Source organism: Lynx rufus, unplaced genomic scaffold, assembly GCF_022079265.1.
Source record: "Lynx rufus isolate CCGP_SWC_20201006 ecotype Redwood Valley unplaced genomic scaffold, mLynRuf1.p SCAF_1, whole genome shotgun sequence".
Taxonomy (NCBI): domain Eukaryota; kingdom Metazoa; phylum Chordata; class Mammalia; order Carnivora; family Felidae; genus Lynx; species Lynx rufus.
In genome coordinates, this window is record NW_025814823.1 from 174,264,103 (window position 1) to 174,279,717 (window position 15,615).

The 15,615-nt window shown below is 38.9% G+C and overlaps 1 pseudogene; it reads left to right on the forward strand.

The window, feature by feature from the left end:
* Positions 1 to 8,149: 8,149 nt before the first annotated feature.
* On the forward strand, positions 8,150 to 8,745 carry LOC124506823 (density-regulated protein-like; annotated as a pseudogene).
* The last annotated feature ends 6,870 nt before the right edge of the window (positions 8,746 to 15,615 follow it).

Consider the following 15,615-nt stretch of genomic DNA (forward strand, 5'->3'; position numbering starts at 1 on the left):
TGAGAGATCATGACCTGAGCCGAAGTCAGACGCTTAACTGAGTCACTCAGGCACCCCTCCAGTGTTACTTTCTTTTGAAAACAATCCAAGATAAAAATCTGCCATTTAAATTTTCTATTGTCTTTGTTACCTCCACAAGTATATTCAGTTTTACATATTTACAACAATGTTATAGCTAGAGTTTTGAATTTTACATTTCATTTAACATATACCATAATTATTTTCCCATTTTGTTCATCTGTTTTTATTCTTAATGTTTATTTATTTTTGAGAGAGAGACGACAGAGTGCAAGCAGGGGAGGGTCAGAGAGAGCGGGAGACACAGAATCCGAAGCAGGCTCCAGGCTCTGAGCTGTCAGCACAGAGCCTGACGCAGGGCTCAAACATGAATGGGGAGTTTGTGACCTGAGCCAAAGTCAGATGCTTAACCGACTGAGCCACCCAGGCACACCAATCTGTTTTTATTCTGATTTTCTGTTGCTTCATGCATTTTCCCTTGACCACCATCATGTAACCAATGTTTGCGTAGGTATGTGAGTCCACACATTTTTCTCCATAACTATGTAAGCATTTACAAAGATATACAGATACATGCATACACATATAAATAAATATATAAAATATATATTAAAAGATTGTTAATTGTCATTTACTGTTACAGAAGTATGGTCATAAATTGTATCTATTTCTCAGTTACATCCTTTCTTGTTTAATTCATTAGGGCAGCCGGACAGATCAACTTGATTTTTTTTTAATATGAAATTTATTGTCAAATTGGTTTCCATACAACACCCAGTGCTCATCCCAACAGGTGCCCTCCTCAATGCCCATCACCCACTTTCCCCTCCCGCCTACCCACCATCAACCCTCAGTTTATTCTCAGTTTTCAAGAGTCTCTGATGGTTTGCCTCCCTCCCTCTCTCTTTTTTTTTCTTCCCTTCCCCTCTCCCATGGTCTTCTGTTAAGTTTCTCAGGATCCACCTAACAGTGAAAACATATGGTATCTGTCTTTCTCTGTATGGCTTATTTCACTTAGCATCACACTCTCCAGTTCCATCCACGTTGCTACAAGAGGCCATATTTCATTCTTTCTCGTTGCCACGTAGTACTCCATTGTGTATATAAACCACAATTTCTTTATCCATTCATCAGCTGATGGACATTTAGGCTCTTTCCATAATTTGGCTATTGTTGAAAGTGCTGCTATAAACATTGGGGTACAAGTGCCCTATGCATCAGCACTCCTGTATCCCTTGGGTAAATTCCTAGCAGTGCTATTGCTGGGTCATAGGGTAGGTCTATTTTTAATTTTTTGAGGAACCTCCACACTGTTTTCCAGAGTGGCTGCACCAGTTTGCATTCCCACCAACAGCGCACGAGGGTTCCTGTTTCTCCATATCCTCTCCAGCATCTATAGTCTCCTGATTTTAGCCACTCTGACTGGCGTGAGGTGGTATCTCAGTGTGGTTTTGATTTGTATTTCCCTGATGAGGAGTGATGTTGAGCATCTTTTCATGTGCCTGTTGGCCATCTGGATGTCTTCTTTAGAGAAGTGTCGATTCATGTTTTCTGCCCATTTCTTCACTGGATTATTTGTTTTTCGGGTGTGGAGTTTGGTGAGTTCTTTATGGATTTTGGATACTAGCCCTTTGTCCGATATGTCGCTTGCAAATATCTTTTCCCATTCCGTTGGTTGCCTTTTAGTTTTGCTGATTGTTTCCTTTGCAGTGCAGAAGCTTTTTTCTTCATAAGGTCCCAGTAGTTCATTTTTGCTTTTAATTCCCTTGCCTTTGGAGATGTGTCAAGTAAGAAATTGTTGCGGCTGAGGTCAGAGAGGTTTTTTTTTCCTGCTTTCTCCTCTAGGGTTTTGATGGTTTCCTGTCTCACATTCAGGTCTTTATCCATTTTGAGTTTATTTTTGTGAATGGTGTAAGAAAGTGGTCTAGTTTCATTCTTCTGCATGTTGCTGTCCAGTTCTCCCAGCATCATTTGTTAAAGAGACTTTTTTCCATCGTATATTCTTTCCTGCTTTGTCAAAGATTAGTTGGCCATACATTTGTGGGTCCAATTCTGGAGTCTCTATTCTATTCCATTGGTCTATGTGTCTGTTTTTGTGCCAATACCATGCCGTCTTGATGATTACAGCTTTGTAGTAGAGGGTAAAGTCTGGTATTGTGATGCCTCCCGCTTTGGTCTTCTTCTTCAATATTACTTTGGCTATTCGGGGTCTTTTGTGGTTCCATACAAATTTTAGGATTGCTTGTTCTAGCTTCGAGAAGAATGCTGGTGTAATTTTGATTGGGATTGCATTGAATGTGTAGATTGCTTTGGGTAGTATCAACATTTTAACAATATTTATTCTTCCAATCCATGAGCATGGAATATTTTTCCATTTCTTTGTGTCTTCTTCAATTTCCTTCATAAGCTTTCTATAGTTTTCAGCATACAGATCTTTTGCATCTTTGGTTAGGTTTATTCCTAGGTATTTTATGATTCTTGGTGCAATTGTGAACGGGATCAGTTTCTTTATTTGTCTTTCTGTTGCTTCATTATTAGTGTATAAAAATGCAACTGATTCTGTATATTAATTTTGTATCCTGCGACTTTGCTGAATTCATGTATCAGTTCTAGCAAACTTTTGGTGGAGTCTATCGGGTTTTTCATGTATAATATCATGTCATCTGGAAAAATCAACTTGATTTTTTTAATAGCAACATAGTTAGCTGTATTATAGATGTACACATTATTCATCAATAGAGGGTTCCTCCATTGATGGACTTTTAAGTTTTCAAGTTTGTTTGTTTTTAAGTTTACTTATTTTGGGGGGGGGGGCAGAGAGAAGGGAGAGGGAGAATCCCAAGCAGCTCTGCACTATCAGGGCAGAGCCCGATGTGGGGCTCTATCTCATGAACCATGAGATCATGATCTGAGCCAAAATCCAGAGTCAGAGACTCAACCGACTGAGCCACCCAGGTGCCCCAGTTCTCAAGTTTTTTGTTATTACAAACAATGCCACAATAAATATTCTTGGGGCACCTAGGTGGCTCAGTCGGCTAAGTGTCTGACTCTTGATTTTGGCTCAGGACATGATCTCACGGTTTGTGAATTCTAGCCCTGCACTGGGCTCTGCACTGACCGTGTGGAGCCTGCTCCAGATTCTCTGTCTCCCTCTTTCTCTGCCCCTCCCCTGCTCTCTCTCTCTCTCAAAAATAAAGAAACATTAAAAAATATTCTCACAGATTCATTCTTAGATTGTTAGGACTAGGATCCCTAGATCAGAGGGTATATATATTTTTTGTTTTTAATGTATAATGCCATATTACTTTAAAAAGCTGTGTGTAGACCTTATTTGGATCTTGATTCAAATAAAGTATAAAATTGAGTATATTTATAAGACAACTGGAAATTTGAACACCGACTAGATAATTCATTAAATTAAGGAATGGGGGGCATTTTTTAGGTGTGATAATGGTAGAGATACATACTGAAATATTTATGGATGAAATAATTTGTTTCTATTAGAGGGAGAGAAGTGGACTGAAGCTGATATAATGGGAATTCATTATACCGTTGTCTTCTTTTATATATGGTTGAAATTCATAATAATAATAATAAAAGCTACAAAAATTCATATTATATAATGTATGAGAAAACCTAGTTCCTTACATTTCCCTTAGCACCAGATATTATCACTTTTTTTACTTTTGTCAATCTCATGCATGAGAAAAGATATTTGTTGCTATAATTTGTATTTACCTTACTACTAGTGATGAGGAAAACAAAGGCAAGAGAAATGCAGCTTGAATTAAATCTCCTTACAGCTTGCAGCTCACTGATAGACACTTGAAACATACAGAACGTGACCTTCCTCAAGCAAGTCATGGCTGCCTTAGTGCCTTAATGTTTTTGTTTTTATTAAAGACTAAAAGTAACCTTATCTTAACAGCCCGCCCCTCAAGGTCCTGAAAGCCTTGCTTCCCAATTCCTTAGAAACTTACTTTATCTCTATCTCCCTCCCTCCACAAACCTAAAAATATATAATCTTTCACTCCTCACAGCCCCAGTTGTGCAGCTCTTTCTGCCCACGGGTCCTGTCCCCGTGATTTAATAAAATCACTTTTTCACACCAAAGATGTCTCAAGAATCCTTTCTTCGCCATTTGCTCACGAACCTCATCACTAGATTATCTTGAGAAAGTGTAAAGCTTCCTTACTGGCAGCTAGCAGCCAGGCCATTATGCTCTCAAAAGAACATAAACAAATTCACTAGAATATAAGTAAGATGTACACAAGGCCACTCCGTGACCATTTTTAGAACAAGACATAAAAACAATAAAATATCCTCTACTTCTGACTTAACTGAATGACAGCTGCTCCTTTACCAATGACAACAGGGCCTTGCTTTAATCCTCCTACCTCCAGATAAAAATTGTTCAGCTATCCAGCCACTAAATTTCCCCAACTTTTTGACAACCTTCAATCCATAACTGGTCCTTACTTCTTTGACTTTTCAGGGAATAATCTAGTACAAGTCCAAATAGTATGAGAAACTCCTTCCAAGGTTCTCTTGCTGAGGCCTCTACAGGTTCCTCTGGAGTATTTTCTCCCTTGCTGTGGGAAGGTAAATCTAACTTTTTTATTATGGATATGTTCCTGGAGGCCTTTGATCAGCGGACTTTATTTAAAGCAATCTTGTCAAAGTTTATCGTCCATTTGGATTTCCTCTTTTTTGGGACATTCTCCCAGTTCAGTGGGTAGTTCTGAAATTTTCCCTTTTGTTTGAAAGTCAGTCCCATTATTTACCTTCCCCATTCTTCTCTAGGAGCCATAGGTGCTACTTCTTAGAAGAGGTAAGAGATATGGATTATTATTCGAGTTGGATCACTGCGGGTTTGATGGCATTAGCAAGAGTCTTCAGGATCTTATTAATTCACCAGGAATGCTACTGGGAGCTAAGCTAGTTGGATCTCTCCATTTGCTTCAGACTCTTCAGGTTATTTTCTTGGCCACCGGTCTAGTTTGGCTAATGTTGATGACGTGTGTGTATACCATTTATGCTCATTTCATTAGGTATTAAGGGAGAAAATTCATCTTAACTCGGAAGTCTGACATTTATATTAGATTTTGCTTTACATATTCATAAACTCTGATGTGAGATACATAAAAATTCAATACTTTTTGTTAATTGTTCTTTTATTGATATGAAACACCACTACTTGTCTCTTTTAGTGCTTTCCTCTTGAATTCTACCCTTTGTTACATTAACATTGTAACATACATAACATAATCTTTTGTTTGGTGTGCTGGGAAAATATTTTGATACTTAAACCCGTGTGTTTTCATCCAGTATGTAACTCTCTATTCAGATGACTAGACTCTGAGTCATCCTCTGCCTTAAGGGAGGTTGTCCCAATAGAACCAGAATACAAAAGAGGCAAATTCTTGGCTTGCGAATTTCAAAGCTGGGGCCTAGGTGTAAGAAACCCGGAGCCAGTTTCCTCCCCCTCACTCAGAGGAGAGAAGAACCAAGTCATCTTCTGTCTGGTCTATGCTATTTTCTTAGGTGTTACTTCTCTCTTTTGTGGGGTGTGTGTGTGTGTGTGTGTGTGTGTGTGTGTGTGTGTGTGATTTTTGATGTTAGTTTTCCTCAAGTGTTTTGTCATTCTAGGTTGAGTGTTCATCTTAATTTTTGACGTACCCTTTTAGCCTATTGTGAGTGCTGAATCTGTTTATCACATCTTTTTTTTTAATACTTATTTTTGAGAGAGACAGACAGACAGACAGAGCGTAAGCAGGGGAGGGGCAGAGAGAGAGGGAGACATAGAGTCCCAAGCAGGCTCTAGGCTCTGAGCTATCAGCACAGAGCCTGATGCAGGGCTCGAACTCACAAGCTGTGAGATCATGACCTGAGCCAAAGTTGGACACTTAACCTACTGAGCCACCCAGATGCCCCTGTATATCACATCTTGTTGCCAGGAAAGAATTTGGACTTGTTGCTGGATGGGGTATATTCTTTAGTATCTAGAATGAGAACTGGGGACAACCATATTATTACCATGGGCACTGCAATGCTTTGCCTCTTTTAGGTGCTTCTATTGACATTTCTTTTACTGCAGTTGCTTGACAAAAGATGGGGAGGATTACCTTACCAGTTGCCCATGTCTTGTTCTGATTTCCCCATATCCACTGTCTCTGAGGCTGGAGAAACTTCAAGTTGCTCTCACCTTTCGCTTCAGTTTTTTCCTCTGCAGACTACTCAGCCTAATCTGGAGCCAATGCAGAGTTAGTTAGGGGGTATAGTCCCCCCCCCCCACCCTTAACCCTGCTTTTTGTCAGGGTTGGAAATGCACAGTCTGGGATGCTTCCAACCAGGGGAAGGACTAAGATGCTGAAAGAGTCAGTTTTTATAACTGAACAGCATCTCCTCTGGCCCAGTTCCATGCTTGAGCAGTTCCAGGATCTGGATCCCCTGGGTATTCTGGAGGGTTCTTGGATTTTGTTCCAAATCCCTTCTCCAGCTCCCTGGGGGCTGGGGGACTCTACCCAGTGCTTCAAGTGTGCAGAATATGCCTTGTTTTGATAAGATATGTTTTCCTGGGGGAAGATCAGGACTGGACACTTCCTGCTTTGTCCCTGACTATTTCAGGTGGATTTCTGCAACTGGTAGGCAGATATGACTTCCAACTAAGTTGGTGCCCACCTGTGTCCATTGCTCTTCTCTTTAGGAGACCCTTGCTTTTTGGTTAATGGGAGCTGCTGCTGACACTTGGGCAGCTTTTTGTTTGGGAAGTTAGAAATTGTAAATAGGCAAGATGGGTAACTGTAGGCCATTCCCCAGGGCCAGGTATTAGCATTGCAAATATGGCTCTTCAGTTCTAGTTAGTAAGGTGATGCCCAGGGAGAGAAGGAATTGTGCCAACTAAAGAAAGATTCTTTCTTATTTATGATTTTCCCCACCAGCAGGAGGTTTTCAAAGCACTGCATCTGTTTTAGAAGGCTCTGTGCTAATTATAATTATAATAATTATTATAATCATAATGTGAATTTAAATTTCATTCATAATCTCAGGTGTGCATAAAATGTAATTTTATTTATTTTTAGTACCTCTTCAATTTCTGACTCTGCATCCTCATTCTGCATAATGGAAGACAACTCCTTGCCAACTGAGGTTGGACCCCAGTAATCTTGGTCAGCCTGTGCTAACAAACGTGGACATTGTCCAACTCCCCCAGATTCAGTGATGGCCTTTACTGGAGACTGCTTCAAACTTTGCTCATTGCTCTATAAAAGAATTTTGAACATCTATGTAACTCCTTGCTCAATTTTTAATTGACATTTAAACTTTTCATCATAAATTTAAATCGTTATAAAAGATTTATTAGCATACTGCATATATTGATATTTAAAAATTGAACTATTATCCCATACTTTTAAATATATATAAATACTATAACAATTTAATTTAATTTAAAATACCTTAGGGGCACCTGGGTGGCTCAGTCCATTAAGTGTCCAACTCTTGGTTTTGGCTCAGGTCATGATCTCATGGTCATGAGATGGAACACCAAGTCAGGCTCCCCCTGGTCATGGAACCTGCTTAAGATTTTCTCTCTCTTTCCCTCTGACCCTCTCCCCTGCTCATGTGTATGCTCATGCTCCCTCTCTCTCTTAAAAAAAAAAAGTTAAAAAAAATACCTTAATATTTTGGGGTGCTTGGATGGCTCAGCCAGTTGAACATCTAGCTTCGGTTCAGGTCATGCTCCCTCGGTTCATGGGTTTGAGCCTCGCCATCCGGCTCTGTGCTGACAGCTCAGAGCCTGGAGCCTGCTTCACATTCTTTGTCTTCACCTCTCTCTGCCCCTCCCCTGCTTACATTCTCTCTCTCTCTCAAAAATAAATAAAACATTAAAAAAAATTTTTTTTAATACCTTAATATTTTAAGAGGAGGAACCAGGTAAAGATGCCTGCTTTCACCACTTTTGTTAAGCATTATACTTGAGGTCCTATCCAGAGTAATAAAGCAAGGCAAAGAAAAATAAAAAGGTTGCAGATTGGAAATAAAGAAGTAAAACTGCCTTGAGACGGTCTTTCAGGTGGCCCTGGTCGGGGAAGAGGAGTTGCATATATTGCTTCAGCTGGCATTTTGTGAGATGGCTGCTGATATTTCTGAATCCAGCGGGCATGATTGCAAAGGAGAGCCGAGGGGCAATACCAAGTTACATGAAGACTACCCACTTTGAGTCCTTTACTGTGGAGTCTGTTCATTACTAACAGAGTACTGTGAATATATGCCTGATGTCACTAAATGTCGACAGTGGTTAGAGAAGAATTTTCCAAGTGAGTTTGCAAAACTTATTGTACAAAATTCGCCCAAACAAGAAGCTGGAGGCAGTGAGGGTCAAGGCACAGCAGGGGAAGAAGAAAAGAAGAAAAGCAGAAGAGAGGTGGAAGGGGTAAAATAAAGCAAAAAAAAAAAGACTGTACCACAGAAGGTTATGATAGCCAAAATTCCCAGAGCAAAGAAGAAATGTGTAACCAGAGTATGTGGCCTTGCAACTGTGAAATTGATCTAAAAGAAGCACAAAGATTTTTTGCTCAAAAATTCTCCTGTGGTGCCTCAGTAACAGGAGAGGATGAAATCATCATTCAGGGAGACTTTACAGATGACATAATTGATGTCATTCAGGAAAAATGGCCAGAGGTGGATGATGATAGCATCAAAGATGTTGGAGAAGTAAAGAAGTGATTTTGAAAATTTCTTTCTAGGGGCACCTGGGTGGCTCAATCGGTTAAGCGTCTGACTTCGGCTCAGGTCATGATCTCACGGTCTGTGAGTTCGAGCCCCACGTCGGGCTCTGTGCTGACAGCTCAGAGCCTGGAGCCTGCTTCGGATTCTGTGTCTCCCTCTCTCTCTGACCCTCCCCTGTTCATGCTCTGTCTCTCTCTGTCTCAAAAATAAATACACATTTTAAAAAAACTAAAAAAAAAAAGAAAATTTCTCTCTATTTAATGATTTGAACTGAGAGTTGATATGGCCAAAGGGAGAGAGGCCTTTTAAAAAAATGTATATTTATCCTACAGTAAAACTGTAGACTACCCTCACCCTTGGCATTTTCACCGTTCTGTTCTGTATAAGGCTGCTTGTTTGTTTTTTTTTTTTTTAATTGCCAAAGTCTAATAAACAGGGGAGACTGTCATGCTTATGCATGAAATAGAATTTAGTCAAATAAAAATTTTTGGTCATTTGGTAATGACTTTTCTGTTTCTCTTTTTAACTTTTTATTTTTGAAAAACACTAGATTTTTTTGTGCAAAGCCTTTCTGTTTACTATCTTAAAATAATCATGATTTAATGAGTTAATTTTCTTAAAAATAGTCATGATTTAATGAAATCATGATTTAAAGCTGAGTAATGTTTTAAAGAATTTGAATTTTGGCTTCATCACCATTAATGATTATCTCCTTGCTTCTTTGGTGTGATAGTTTTGAGATGCTTGGGCATCTAATAGATTTGTGGTTGAATTTACTTCATTGTTACCAAACAAGTCCACTTTGTGGTCACATTAACTTAACGTTGGTAGGAGTTGTTCAGTTCTGGAGATTATTTGGTAAAGTATACTAAAGCCTTAAAACCATCTGTAGTCTAACCCAGTAAGCCACTTAGTTGACTTTATCCTAAAGAGAGATGTCACCCACACTTGCTTAGAACTGTGGGTGAGGGTGTTCATCACAATGTTACTTATAAAGAAATTGCAACTGATATAAATGAACAATTGGGAAATGGTTAGAGAATGATGGTGTACCATATGGTAGAATTTTCATATATTTTTAAATATTTTCCAAGGATACTTTGGAAACATGTTTGATGATGTTAAGTAGGGGGTCGGATCCCAAATCTGTTTTATGCACTATTATCACCATTGTTTTGAGTGAAAGACCATTCAAAGATGCTGCAAGTTCTTGTTCTAGCTATAAATTCTGAGAGTAAAATTCTACCCAATTGAAAAGAATATACACCCATGCTGTCTCTATATATATAGGTAGTCTGGGAAATAACAATTGAAATGAGTCTTTCTCAAGAGAAACAGTGACAATGAATTTTAATGAATGCACTAAATGAATTTAAACTTTGTTTTTATAAGGGTCTTAAGTCAGGTGCTACAAATAGAAAAGAAGACTCCTGGTATTTTAAATTGTTATAGACACCTTTAAGAAATTTAGAACCCATTGTTTATTGCCCTGCAAATTACAACCTTGAATGAATGAGTGGTTTTTTTAAATAATTAAAATCTTAGAAAAAGTATGTAATAAAGATGCAAATTAAGAAAATGAAATTCTGCATTAACTGTGAATTTTACTGAATATGAGTATCTGATGAAGCAAATTTATCCATCAAGACCATTTGGTACGTGTTGTATATGTATTCTGTTAGTGTTGGAAGATGTCTATGTGCCTGTATCAACCATGTGACTTCATGTAAAGATTCTAAATGTTCACAGTTCTTGGCAAATGCAGTTTTAATCCATATAAAGCCGGATGTTACTGCAGGATAGGGTAATGGAGGGTTAAAATTGTCCTAGTGTAAACAAACAAGCAAAAAAAAAAAAAAAAGAAGTAAAACTGTCTTAATTCACAAATGAAGACCACTCAAGTGAAAATAGGCTATTTATTCAGAATTTGCTATAGCAGATAGCCACAAACACTTGACTTTGGGAGAGACTAAGAGTCAGGCAGGGGCCAGGAAAGTTTTCTAATGAAAAAAAGGGAAAGCTTTCAGCATGCACTGATTGAAGGCTCTTGGCATGGGGAAGCTAGAGATGGGTTAACCAGAAGTCGGCATCTTATGTGATGGTTTGGGGAGCATATTTATCTTTTTCTTGTTGGTCTTGAGTTAGACGCAAGATAAAAGAAATAGGGAAGTTGGCTGTCACTGATCGAGTTCTGACCATTCTGGGTTGATTGCTTCAGAGGTTGTAATTTGGCTTCCTAGAGTGGTTGCTGCAGGGGTTGTGGGTCAGAGTTCTGTTGTTATATATGGTCTGGCTTTTGTCTGTTTGTATATCCAGTCACTCAGACAACATGAACATATATGTAGAAAATCCAGAGGAATCTACAAAAACACTTTAGAAATAATAAGTGAGTTTAGCAAGGTCTCATGATATAAGGTCATTACATAAAAATTAATTCTATGGATAAATTCATAGAAATAGAAGCAGATTAGTGGTTGCCAGGGGCTGGGAGGGTGGGAATGGGGAGCGACTGATAATAAGTATGGAGTTTCTTTTTTTTTTTTTTTTATGTAGGCTCCATGACCAGTGCAAAACTCAACATGGGCTTGAGCTCAAAACCCCAATATCAAGACCTGAGCTGAGATCAAGAGTCAGATGCTTAACTGACTGAGCTACCCAGGCACCCTGAGTATAGAGTTTCTTTTTGGAGTGATGTAGATGTTATGGAATTAGATAGTGATAATGACTGCACCACCTTGTGAATATACTAAAACCACTGAACTACATTCTTTAAAAGGGTGAATATTATGGTACATTATGGGATGTGAATATTATGGTATGTGAATTATATTTCAATAAAAAGCTTTAATTGTATTTATATATAGTAGCAATAAGCAATTGAAATTGAAAATGTAAATAAATCGCATATAGTAGCATCAATAGATATGAAATACTAAGGGATAAATTCAACTAAATATGTGCAAGACCTGTACACTGAAAACTTTAAACAGTGTAAAATTTCAGAGAAATTAAAGAAGATGTAAATAAATGGAGAAATAAACTATATTCATGAATTCAAAGATTCAGTATTATTATGACGTCAGTTCTCTGCAAATTGATTTATATAGAGTCAATGCAGCCCTAGTCCTGGCAGGCTTTGTTTTGTAGACTAACTAGCTGATTCTAATACGATTCAGAGGAGAAAAAACAGTTTTGAAGAAGAAAAGTTGGAGGATAGAGGGATCTGCATACACCCTGCCAGGTTCTACTACTTATTAGTTGTATGTCCTTGATCAAGCCTTTTCACCACCCTGGCCTTGGTTTCTTGATCAGTGAAAAGGGAATAATAATAGTATCTAAGACTTACATAGGATTTCTGAGACGATTCACTGAGATGATACATATAAAGCACTTAGGAAAGTATTTGGAACATAGTAAGCCTTCAAATGTATTGTTACTGTTGTTGTCTCTTCCTTGACCAGGCTGGGCATTCAGGGGATGTACAGGGGAGATTCTGGAAACCCAAGCATTCTCCCTGCCTCCTTGCCCAGATGTAGCATGCTGCCCTTTTTACTGCATGCCCCTGTCCACTGGTACAGGGGACATCTATGGGATACTACTGTCAAATGCCAGACTAGAGGTGGTACACTTGTCTTATTCTTGAGTCCCTCAAATTTCGGTCGGCATTTTGTTGCCTTCCCCCTCTGCCATAAACCTACATATAGGGAAGCTGGTGTGGAGCTTGAAGCTACTACATTGCTTCTCATTTTCTTTGTCTTCTACCCATCTCACATCTGTGGAACTTTGTAGTCTTAGGCTAGGAAGAAAAACCAGTTTCCCCTGTTTGCATGGCCTCAAAAATGATTTCTGTCTCTCACCTGTTAAACATTAGGAAGTGGTGCCTTTGTTCAACAGGGCAGTCATTAGCTTAACATGCTAATTTTTAAAAACTGAATTGAAAGTTTACATGTAGTGAAATGTGTAAATCTTAACAGTATAATTCAATGAAATTTGACAACCAACACACCAATAAAGATACAGATTTCTACTGCCCCAGAAAGTTCCTTCTTGCTTGACATTATAGTCAATCCTCAACCACCTTTTCCTAATAGGATACCACTGTTCTGATTTTTATTGACATTGATGGTTTTAGCTCCTAGGTAAGGCAACTATATCAGGTCTGAGGGAGCAATAAGCCATCTAACGTTTTGAAATAACCACAACAGGGGCACCTGGGTGGCTCAGTCGGTTGAGCGTCCGACTTCAGCTCAGGTCATGATCTCACAGTCTGTGAGTTCGAGCCCACGTCGGGCTCTGTGCTGACAGCTCAGAGTCTAGAGCCTGCTTCGGATTCTGTGTCTCCCTCTGTCTCTGCCCCTCCCCTGCACATGTTCTGCCTCTCTCTGTCTCAAAAATAAATAAAAACATTAAAAAAAATAAAATGAAATAACCACAACAAAACTACCACTACTATTACCATGAACCTCTCTTGATATTCTGTACCAGTCACTTCAAAAAGCACTTTATGTGAATTAGCTCATTTAATCCTCAGGAGAACTCCTGTGAACCAAATCCTATTATCATCCCCATTTCTCAATGAGAAAACTGAGGCTGTGAGAGTTAAGCCGCTTGCCAGGCATCTCTCACAACTATTAAGACCTAGAGCAGAGATGAAAATTTCGAAGGAATTTCAAGGCCAATTCTCTTTATGAGGGGGACACATGTTTAGAACTTTTATACAATTCAAAACTTATCCATTTCTGAGTTAACTGATGTCACTGTACATTTGCTTTAATGCTTATTTCTAAAAATCTCTTAGCGTGATTTATACTCTTCAGCAGAGTGTACCCTTCTAAATTGTCAGCTTGCTATATCATGATGATGGGCCTTCCTCATGAGGTTTTTATCATCTCGCAACATTTAGGGGGCACCTTTCATAGCTCTGTAATCAGAATTATTACCTAACAAAATATTACCTAACAAAGTATTTAAAGGACAGTGTTATGATATTACACTAGAGATGATATTACATTAAAATAACAAGTGAATGTAAAGTGGACACGTGAAAAATCTAACTTGGAGAAATTTCCCGAAGCATATAAAAGCTATAGTTTTTCTTTTTGCCAGCTGAAGGATGCCCAATTTGGCAACTACATAAGTATAGTATACAATTCACCTGGGCTGCTGGTTTTGAAATTATGAAATTCTTGGCAGATTTTTCAAATTGGGGGTGGTGTGGGGATTGCATTGCTTCTATTTTCTGCATATAGCGAGACTTCATTAATATTTTAACTATGGCACTATTTCAAATGTGTGTCATTTTTTAAAAAGTTTGTTCATTTTGAGAGAGAGCGCATGTGAGCAGAGGAGGGGCAGAGAGAGAAAGGGAGAGAGAGAATCCCAAGCAGGCTCTGTGCACTCAGCACAGAGCCTGATGCTGGGCTCAATCCCATGACCCTGGGGTCATGACCTGAACTGAAATCAAGAGTCGGTTGCTTAATGGACTGAGCCACCCAGGCTCCCCAAAACTCACTCTTTAAAATTTTTTTCTTTTTAAACTGAAAATAAACTGAGGGTTGATGGGGGGTGGGAGGGAGGGGAAAGTGGGTGATGGGCATTGAGGAGGGCACCTGTTGGGATGAGCCCTGGGTGTTGTACGGAAACCAATTTGACAATAAATTTCATATTAAATTTTTTTTTCTTTTTAAATGTTTATTTATATTTGAGAGAGGGAGAGAGAGAGAGAGAGAGAGAGAGAGAGAGAGATTGAGAGAATGCGAGTGGGGGAAGGGCAGAGAGCAAGGGAGACACAGAATCTGAAGCAGGCTCCAGGCTCCGAGTTGTCAGCACAGAGCCCAACACGCGGCTTGAACTCAGGAACTGTGAGATCGTGACCTGAGCCGAAGTCAGATGCTTTACTGACTGAGCCACCCAGGTGCCCCAGAAAGTCACTCTTTTAAAGTGTACAATTTAGCATTCTTATATTCTTTTTTTTTTTTAATTTTTTAACGTTTATTTATTTTTGAGACAGAGAGAGACAGAGCATGAACAGGGGAGGGTCAGAGAGAGAGGGAGACACAGAATCGGAAGCAGGCTCCAGGCTCTGAGCCATCAGCACAGAGCCCGACGCAGGGCTTGATCTCATGGACCGCGAGATCATGACCTGAGCCGAAGTCGGACGCTCAACCGACTGAGCCACCCAGGCGCCCCGCATTCTTATATTCTTTATAGAGCAGTGCTCCATCACTACCATCTCCCAGAATTTTTTTCATCACCCCAAAAGAAATTCTGTACCTGTTAGTAATCATGCCCCATTTCCTTTTTTTCAGTCCTTCCTGACTGCTAATTTATTTTGTGTCTCTGTGGATTGGTCTATTGTGGACATTTCATGTAAGTAGAACTACACAATATGAGACCTTTTGTGTCTGGCTTTTGCCAGTTAGCAGTTAGCATTATGTTTTCAGGGTTCATCCACATTGTAACATGTATCAGTACTTTGCTCCTTTTTATGACTAAATAATATTCCATTATATTGATATAGCACATTTTGTTTTTCTGTTCCTCAATGATAGACATTTGGGTTGCTTCTATTCTATTTCTTCTTGAGTCAATTTTGGTAGTTTTTCCATTTTGTTTCATCTAGGTTGACATGACTTGTTGACATACATAGTATTTCCTTATAATTCATTTTATTTCTGCGAGGTCAGTAATGATGTCCCCTCTTTAGTAATTTGAGTTTTCTTTCTCTCTTTTTCTTGGTCAGCTAGCTTTACTTGTCAATTTTATTGGTCTTTGCAAAGAACCAACTTTTAGTCTCATTGATTTGCTCTACTGTTTTCTATTCTCTATTTCATTTATTTTTTGCTCTAATTATTATTTATTTCCTTC